The sequence below is a fragment of the Urocitellus parryii genome, chromosome 7 (assembly GCF_045843805.1).
Source record: "Urocitellus parryii isolate mUroPar1 chromosome 7, mUroPar1.hap1, whole genome shotgun sequence".
Lineage (NCBI taxonomy): Eukaryota > Metazoa > Chordata > Mammalia > Rodentia > Sciuridae > Urocitellus > Urocitellus parryii.
Genome location: NC_135537.1, coordinates 101,046,909 through 101,057,484, shown reverse-complemented (window position 1 = coordinate 101,057,484; position 10,576 = coordinate 101,046,909). Strand labels below are relative to the sequence as shown.

General features: G+C 34.1%; 1 non-coding gene across 1 annotated transcript; it reads left to right on the top strand.

Moving 5' to 3' along the window:
• Window positions 1–8,829: 8,829 nt before the first annotated feature.
• Window positions 8,830–9,793, top strand: LOC144256339 (18S ribosomal RNA). Its single transcript, XR_013344105.1, has one exon. It is a non-coding gene; the product is annotated as an 18S ribosomal RNA (ribosomal RNA).
• Window positions 9,794–10,576: the final 783 nt, after the last annotated feature.

Genomic DNA, 10,576 nt, shown 5'->3' with positions numbered 1-10,576 from the left:
GCAATTTATCTATCAAATTCTTTTCCCAAATATCCAGCCAGCTAGGAGGAAAGCTATCTCTAGGTTCTTGTTACAGCATAATTCTTTTCATCATTCTCTCATAATAAATTAACAAGTGGACCTCTTTTAACCCAGAAATAATTTTAGCCAGAAAAAACCAAACATTTTTTTTTACATTTTGCTTTTATAGACAATAAATACTTAGCAAGCACCACTAATAAAGTATCAATAGATCATGCCTAAAATTGAATCAGACCACATTTAACAAAAATAAAGGTATTACTATTGGTCTATGACCATGGTATCCACTGTATTATCATCTACAAAAGAAACAAAAAGCTACTGGCATGGTAGGATACTGGAACAGGTGATGGTTTTGCTAACACTTGTTAAATTTCACATCATTATATCAGGTTGTGCTACCAAGAGATAGACTACATAGATCCAGGAACCAGTGTGTCAAAGTTGAAGAGTCTTCACTCACTTCGATTAATTGGCAATTATATTTTCTTACACCATTCCTCTGCATCCTCCAGTTTTAGAAATTCTAATTATTTAAGAGGACACTTTTCCAACAGGATGTCTAACAAGATTCCAAATATAATTTAAACTGCACCTGAGAACTCTAAATTCTATGTACTAAGAAAACACAAAGAAGAGAAGAAATTACAATCATAGCTAGGTCACTTCACTCTCCTTACCAGAAGGACATTTATTCCATGTTGCAATGGAGACAAAAATCAGATGATTCAATCTGAAAACAGATGATCCTATTTTCTACTTTTTAGTACTCACTTGCCCTACAGGAATGGTAAAAAAACAAAACAAAACAAAACAAAACAAAACAAACAAACAAAAAAAAACAGTGGTGTAGTTGTTTCTTGAGAAAATTATGGTGAGCAGGCTCAAATGATTTGGGGAAGAGTATGAGTTTCACTCACTCAGCTAAGTTATAAAGATCAAAAGAAGCATTTTTAAGGGATTTAAAATGAACAGCAGAAGAGACATAAGATGACCATTAATTTGACATTCAGTCTACACAGCTGTCAAAACTGTAATTAATTGCAATGTTTTCCCTTCTTGTAAGTTTTCTTCAGGAATAAAGTCTCACCAGTACCATAAACTAAGTACAGAACTTAGACTGAAAAGCGAATTTTTGTGGTGTCACTATAGGGAACTGTGTTTTATGGCACCATTAGGACTTAAGGATTCATTTACCAGACAATTGCTGAAAGTGGTCTTTTCAAAATACTTTCATCAGTAGAAGACAGTTTTTCTGGCTATGACCATTCAAGGCTTCCTACACTCAAGACTGTTTGAGACTCATGTAAATCACACTCCATGTCTCATGTAGAAATAAATATGAGAGTGCAAGACAGCTCCAAAATTTCACTTTGAGTAAGCAGAAGCCTCCTTTGAGATTAGACTGCAACCCCAGATTCTGTGATGCTTCCTTCCCTTTATTTCCATTGTGCTGATTTGAAGCACACTCACTTATGGACTTCCAAGATGCCTAGCCATGGTCTTAATCTACCTCCTGGGGAGCCCTAATTAGAACTCAAATGCATCCTTCATCTGCTTCCAGACTTTCTGTTTTCCAAAAGTTCTTTGAAGTCTTTTGTCACTGGAGATCACCTCCTCTTTTCATGTGGATGTTTATCTCATTTTATGTTTCTCTTTGACTGTTACTTTAATTCATTGTGGGTAAAATAGACTTGTATATTTGAAGATCCAGATCTCTAGGTAAAATAGTTAGCTGAGTTTATATGGTTACAATACACAATAAAAAATGTTCAATACATTTTAATATGAATTTAGATCCATGATTAAAATTGAAGGAAATAAAATGCTTTATAAGGATGTAATTCTGCACTACAAAGTTATCATTGTTTTTCACAAAGGATAAGAATTTTGGAAGATAACATGGCACCAAAAAAAGAATCACTATTTTTTATATATAGTTGTGCTTGAAAGAAAATAATAATGTCACCATAAATTGATGATATAATATAAAACAAAAAGCTTTATGACCAAGTTCTGTTTATTTTTGACAAAATATATTTGAAGCAAAATTCAAAATCCATGAATCTCCTCAAAATACTATAAAGATACAGTGAATAGCATTTCTTCACAAATCATGTAATTTTTGTGATATTATGTAAATTTTCTAGACATAGATGTAGAAGCTAAATACACTAATATTCTTTCTCAAGGCACATTTATTTTGAAGCATAGTTCCATAAATCTACAAATACAATTAAATTTTATTTATTATACACAGATCAGTACATCAAAAATGACCAAATACCTGGAAATAATTCCTTTGTCATATTTCTATATTTTAGACAATAAGGTCAGCTTTAATATAGTATATCTTCTACCTTTTCTGTGACACATAATTTTTAAATTTTAAGTAGACTTCTCCTTTAGGATCAAAATTCACCCTATAACTATGGTACTAATACAATTAGTGATGGATGTTACAAGAAAAATTCTTAGTACTTTTAAGAAAGTTGTTTGAAATGAAACATTAGATCAATACATGATCCTTCAAACAAAATATAATAATGCAAGCACAGCAATAAATTTGGAATAAAGAAGGTATAGGCATTTATTAGCTACAGGACTTTGAAACTTCATGCTTTGGACCTAAAAGACAATTATTTTGCTTTGTAATTAGGGCACTTTTCATAGCTGTGTGATGAGTTTTAGGTCCATGTTTTTGTTTTGTGATCTCACGTGCTTCATTTATTCAGATGTATTAATGTAATATATGCTTATATGAGTAATTTGAAATTATATAACTCTCTGCCACTGAGTTAATCATGTTTTATATCGTATTTGAAGCCACCCTAATCCCCACACTAATTATTATTACTCAATGAGGAAATCAAACTGAGCGATTAAATGCAGGATTGTATTTTCTATTTTATACTCTGGTAGGTTCCCTACCCCTACTAGTGGCATTAATCTATATCCAAAAATCTACTGGATCTTTAAATTTCATTATCTTAATCTATCAGTCATTCGTACTACCTCTTTCCTGAACAAATGATATTCTATGACTAACATGTATTATAGCTTTTATAGTTAAAATGCCTCTATATGGCCTCCACATTTGATTACCCAAAGCGTTGAAGCTCCCATTGCCAGATCTATAGTTCTAGCTGCTATCCTATTAAAACTTGGTGGATATGGGATAATTTGAATTTCAATCCTACTACACCCCGTCACAGGTAATATAGCATATCCCTTTATTATACTATCATTATGAGGCATAATCATAAAAAGCTCAATCTGCTTATGACAAACAGACCTAAAATCCCTCATCTCTTACTCATCAGTAAGCCATATAGCACTAGTAATCATAGCAATTATAATTCAAACCCCCTGAAGCTTTATAGGAGCCACAGCACTAATAATTGCCCATGGACTAACATCTTCTATACTATTCTGTCTAGCAAATACTAACTACGAATGACTTCATAGTCGAACTATAACACTAGTCCGAGGCTTACAATCTATTCTTCCCCTCATAGCAACATGATGAGTCCCAACTACACTGTCTAATCTAGCTCTTCCCCCTATAATAATTTAATTGGGGAACTGTTCATTATCATAGCATCATTCACCTGATCAAACATCACAATTATTTTAACTGGCTTAAATATGTTAATTACAGCCCTTTATTCACTATATATACTAATTACAACACAACGAGGAAAGTTTACATACCATACATTAAATGTTAATCCTTCTTTTACACAAGAAAATACACTCATATTTCTCCACCGTTTTCCACTTGCTATCCTATCAACAAACCCTACCATTATTCTGGGCCACCTATACTGTAAGTATAGTTTAAACAAAACTTTAGATTGTGAATCTAACAATAGAGAATCGTAATCTCTTATTTACCAAGAAAGCATGCAAGAACTGCTAATTCATGCTCTCTGTGATTACACCCACTGCTTTCTTAACTTTTATAGGATAGAAGTAATTCGTTGGTCTTAGGAACCAAAAAATTGGTGCAACTCCAAATAAAAGTAATTAATATATTCTCTTCACTTATTCTTACATCGCTTGTTACTCTATCATTTCTTATTTTCCTTACCATTACTGACCACTACAAACACAGTAATTACCCAAACTACGTAAAAGTTTCTATCATTTGTGCATTCTCACTCTGCATAATTCCAATACTAATATTTATTAACTCAAACTATGAGCTTGTCATTTCAAACTGACACTGAATGACCATCCAAACATTTACTCTCTCCATAAGCTTTAAACTAAATTACTTTTCTATACTATTTATACCCATACCACTATTCGTTGCATGATCAATTATAGAATTCTCAATATGGTATATGCATTCTGACCCCTTTATTAACCGCTTCTTCAAATATCTCCTGTTATTCCTCACCACTATAATAATTCTAGTCACATCCAATAATCTATTTCAACTATTTATTGGCTGAGAAGGGGTAGGTATTATGTCATTTTTACTAATTGGCTGATGATACTGCTGTGCAGATGCTAATACAGCAGCTCTTCAAGACATCCTATACAATCGAATTGGAGATATCGGATTTGTTTTAGCTACAGCATGATTTTTACTCAATTCAAACTCATGAGAACTAAAACAACTCTTCATAATAGATATATCTCTACTTCTCCTACTAGGCTTACTCTTAGCCACTACAGGAAAATCTGCCCAATTCGGCATACACCCTTGACTGCCCTCTGCTATAGAAGGTCCAACCCCTGTATCAGGTTTACTCCACTCCAGCACTATGGTAGTAGCAGGAATATTTCTTCTTATCCACTTTTACCCACTAATAGAACATAACAAGACTATTCAAACACTCACTCTCTGCTTAGGAGCTATCACTACCCTGTTCGCCGCTATCTGTGCCCTAACCCAAAACAATATTAAAAAAATTATCGCATTCTCTACTTCAAGCCAATTAGCATTGATAATAGTCACCATTGGAATTAATCAACCCCACTTAGCATTTCTCCACATTTGTACACATGCATTCTTCAAAGCTATATTATTTATATGCTCAGGATCAATTATCCGTAACCTAAATGATGAACAAGATATTTGAAAAATAGGAGGACTATTTAAAGCTCTTCCATTTACCTCATCTTCACTTATTATTGGTAGTCTGGCATTAACAGGAACTCCCTTTTTAACTGGATTCTACTCTAAAGACCTAATTATTGAGTCTGCAAACACGTCGTATGCCAACGTCTGAGCCCTTGCTATTACACTATTTGCCACTTCCCTAACCGCTGTCTACAGTACACTAATTATCTTCTGTGCTCTAATAGGAAAACCTCAATTCTCTACATTAACTTCCATTAATGAAAATTATCCTCAACTACTTAATTCAATTAAACGCCTTCTTATTGGCAGTATCTTTGCAGGATTTATCCTTTCATTCAACATCCCACCTATAAATGTTCCAGTACTAACCATACCTATTCATCTAAAATTTACAGCACTATTAGTAACCATTTTAGGATTTATAATTACTATAGAACTAAACTCAATAACTCTCTATCTTAAAACCAAAATGTACTCAAACGCATCAAAATTTTCAACCTCACTAGGTTATTTCCTCAACAATTTCCTTTGTTGATTATTCACTGATTAAACCCCTACCTCAACCTTATCATAAGTCAAAAACTTTCATCAACTCTATTAGACCTAGTCTTATTAGAAAAATTTATTCCCAGATTTACCGCTAACCTTCATTCAACAGCCTCTACTATAACCTCTAACCAAAAAGGCCTCATCAAACTATATTTTCTATCATTCCTAACTTCAACGCTTCTAGCAATCGTAACTGTACTCTATTTTCATGTGTAATTTCAATCACAATAAAAATACTAACGAACAACAATCAACCAGCTACAACCATTAATCAACTTCCATAACTGTATATAGCTGCCACCCCCATTGAATCCTCACGAATTAATCCCAATTCATCTCCTCAAACACCATTCAATTCTCTGAATCCTTAAACTCAATCACAATTTCTACCTCATCATACAACACTATAAACATGACAATTATGAACTCCACTAAAAATCCTAATAATAAAACCCCTCAAATAACTACATTTGATCCCCATGTCTCCAGGTGCTCCTCCATTGCTCTAGCTGTAGTATAACCAAACACCACCAATATTCCTCCTAAATAAATTAAAAATATTGTTAAACCTTTAAAAGACCCCCCAAAGTATAGTACAATCCCACACCCAATTCCCCCACTAACAATCCTAATCCTCCATAAATAGGAGAAGGCTTTAAGGAAAACCCCACAAAACCTAAAACAAAAAGTATACTTAATAAGTATGTAATGTATGTCATTATTTTTATATGGAATTTAACCATGACTAATGACATGAAAAATCATCATTGTTATTCAACTATAAAAACATTAATGACAAACATCCAAAAAACCCACCCTTTAATCAAAATTGCCAACCACTCCTTTGTTGATTTACCCGCACCTTCTAATATTTCCGCATGATGAAACTTTGGATCTCTACTAGGCCTCTGCCTATCTATTCAAATCCTTACAGGATTATTTCTTGCAATACACTACACATCCAACACTATAATGGCCTTCTCATCAGTTACTCACATTTGTCAAGATGTTAATTACGGTTGGCTTATCCGTTATATACATGCTAATGGCACATCAATATTTTTTATCTGCCTTTTCCTTCATGTAGGACGAGGATTATACTATGGGTCATACACCTACTTTGAAACATGAAACATCGGAGTAATTCTTCTATTTGCAGTAATAGCCACAGCATTCATAGGCTATGTTCTCCCCTGAGGCCAAATATCATTCTGAGGAGCGACTGTAATTACTAATCTTTTATCTGCCATTCCATACATCAGTACAACCCTAGTAGAATGAATTTGAGAGGGCTTCTCAGTTGATAAAGCTACTCTAACATGATTTTTTGCATTCCATTTTGTCCTCCCATTTATCATTGCAGCTTTAGTTATAGTTCATCTCCTTTTCCTTCATGAAACTGGATCAAACAATCCCTCAGGCCTTATTTCTGACTCTGATAAAATCCCCTTTCACCAGTACTACACCATCAAAGATATTCTCAGAGTCCTCCTTCTCATTCTAGTCTTAAAAATTCTAGTTTTATTTTCACCAGACTTTCTAGAGGACCCCGACAATTATGCACCTGCAAATCCTCTAAACACTCCACCTCATATCAAACCAGAGTGATACTTCTTATTTGCCTATGCCATCCTCTGATCTATTCCCAACAAACTAGGAGGTGTCTTAGCCCTAGTCTTCTCTATTCTTATTATTATACTCTTTTCCATTACTCCATATATCAGAACAACATAGCATAATATTCTGACCACTAACTCAGTGCATATTCTGAATCCTAGTAGCAGACCTGTTTACACTAACCTGAATCGGAGGACAACCTGTTGAATACCCATTTATCATTATTGGCCAACTAGCATAAATCTTATACTTCGCTATTATTCTCCTAATTCTACCAACTGTCAGCTTAATTGAAAATAAACTTCTTAAATGAGGAGCCCTAATAGTATAAATATTACTTTGGTCTTGTAAACCAAAAATGAAGTTATAAACTTCTTAGAGCATAATACCTCAGGGAAGATAATAAACGTTCCACCTTCAACTCCAAAAGCTGATATTTCTTACTTAAACGATTCCCTGCACTCAACCAGTTACTCAATTTTTGACTCCTATGTCACGATTAATTTTCATTCAATAATTTATTTCTCTTCATGTATTTCGTGCATTAATGCTTTTCCCCATTATACCACTACTAATCCATGTACATAGGACATTATATGTTTAATCAACATTAATAGGACTCCCACCATGCATACAAGCACGTTCATAATACTAATATAGTACATAATACAGTAACTTGTAACTTGACATTACACCCTGTCACCACGACAGTGGTCACCACAAATATTCACCCTTTATAGTGCACAGCACATTAAGATCACTGGCGGCATATAGCATATTTAAGTCATAAATCTTTCTCGTTCCAAATGAGTATCCTCTACCAACACTGGTCTCATAATCTATCTTCCTGCGTGAAACCATCTACTCGCCCAATCCGTGTCCCTCTTCTTGCTCTGATCCCATTTTAACTTGGGGGTAGCTAATAGTGAACTTTATCTGGCATCTGGTTCCTACCTCAGGGCCATAACTTGCATAAACGCCCACTCGTTCCTCTTAAATAAGACATCCTGATGGATTAGTTCAATTCGAGCCCATTACCCAACATAACTGCACTGTCATGCCTTTAGTGGTTTTATTTTTAAGGGGATGCAGGGACTCACCATTGGCCGTTAGAGGCCTCATTCCATTCAACTCAATTGTAGCTGGACTTATTAGTAAATATTCTCATTTTACATATCTACTATCTGCCATAGTCAGGCTTAATGCTCGATAGACAAAAAAAAAAAAGTTAAAACAGAAATTCCATAGTAGGTCTAAATATAAAAACGAACATTTAACCAATTACCCTTTTTTGAACCTATTAAACTTCTTATTTGCTTAAAAAATTATTGACTATCTTCTCAGTAGATTGAAATCTATAAATAAGTTTTACTAAGTCCCCATAAGTAATTCTACTACTCTATTCCTATCCTAATAATACTTACATATTATTCTGTTTACAAAGCCCTATATAAGCAATGCCCTTCAAGGTACATATGTTAATGTAGCTTAACTAGTAAATCAAAGCTCTGAAAATGCTTAGATGGGTATTTCATACCCCATAAACACATAGGTTTGGTCCTGGCCTTTTCATTAGCTTTTAGCTAACTTATACATGCACACATCCCTACCCCAGTGAGAATGCCCTCTATATCTATTAATCGATCAAAAGGTGCAAGTTCACTATCCTAGTAGCTCATAACACCTTGCTCTACCACACCACCACGGGATACAGCAGTAATTAAAATTAAGCCTATAAACGAAAGTTTGACTAAGTTAAGCTAAATTAAGGGTTGGTAAATTTCGTGCCAGCCACCGCGGTCATATGATTAACCCCAGTTAATGAAACACGGCGTAAAGCGTGATTAAGAGACTAGCTAGATAAGATTAAAATAATACTAAACCATAAAAAGCCTTGGTAACAATGAAAGTCAAACACAAAAGTAATCTTAAATTATCTGAATTCACGATAGCTAAGACCCAAACTGTGATTAGATACCCAACTATGCTTAGCCCTAAACATAAACATTCAATAAACAAGAATGTTCACCAGAGTACTACTAGCAATGGTCTAAAACTCAAAGGACTTGGCGGTGTTTTACATCCCTCTAGAGGAGCCTGTTCTATAATTGATAAACCTTGATACACCTCACTACCTTTAGCAATTATCAGCCTATATACCGCCATCTGCAACAAACCCTAAAAATGTCCTACAGTAAGCAAGAAAATTCTACATTAATACGTTAGGTCAAGGTGTAGCCTATAAGGTGGGAAGTAATGGGCTACATTTTCTACTTCCTAGAACAAATCTCCATGATAGCTTTTATGAAACTTAAAGCATAAGGCGGATTTAGTAGTAAGTTAAGAATAGCGAGCTTAACTGAATTGGGCAATAAAGCACACACACACTGCCCGTCACCCTCTTCAAATATACTTTCACACAACCCCATACATAATCAATTAAATCAAATTATATAAGAAAAGAAAAGTTGTAACAAGGTAAACATACTGGAAAGTGTGTTTGGGATAATCAAAATGTAGCTGATTAACTCTAAAGCACCCGGCTTACACCCAGGAGATTTCATCCACTATGAACATTTTGAACTAATGTTAGCCCAACCCCTCCCCCACTAAAATACAGTTTACTTAATAAATAAAACATTTACCTAAAGTAAAGTACAGGAGATAGAAATTTACATTAGGAGCTATAGAGACAGTACCTTAAGGGAAAGATGAAAGAACAAATTTATAGTATCAAAAAGCAAAGATTAACTCTTTTACCTTTTGCATAATGATTTAACCAGAAAATGCTTGACAAAAAGAATTTAAGCCAAACACCCTGAAATCAGAGGAGCTACTTATGAGCAGCCAATAAGAGCCCATCCGTCTATGTTGCAAAATAGTGGAATGACTTATAAGTAGAAGTGAAAAGCCTACCAAGCCTGGTAATAGCTGGTTGTCCAGATTAGAATTTTAGTTCTACTTTAAATTTACCTAAAGCACAAGCAAGCCAAATGTAAATTTAAATGTTAATCTAAAGAGGGACAGCTCTTTCGAGTTAAGGAATAAACCTTAATTTAGAGAGTAAACCTATTAACCTCCATAGTTGGCCTAAAAGCAGCCATCAATTAAAAAAGCATTAAAGCTTAACCTAGTTTTCAAAACTTAATACCTAACTCTCAATAATCTCCTAAGCCAACACTGGACCTATATATTTTCCTAATAGAAGAAATTATGTTAAAATGAGTAACAAGAAAACATTCTCCCTGCATAAACTTAGATCGAATAATTCACTGATAGTTAACAACATCATAA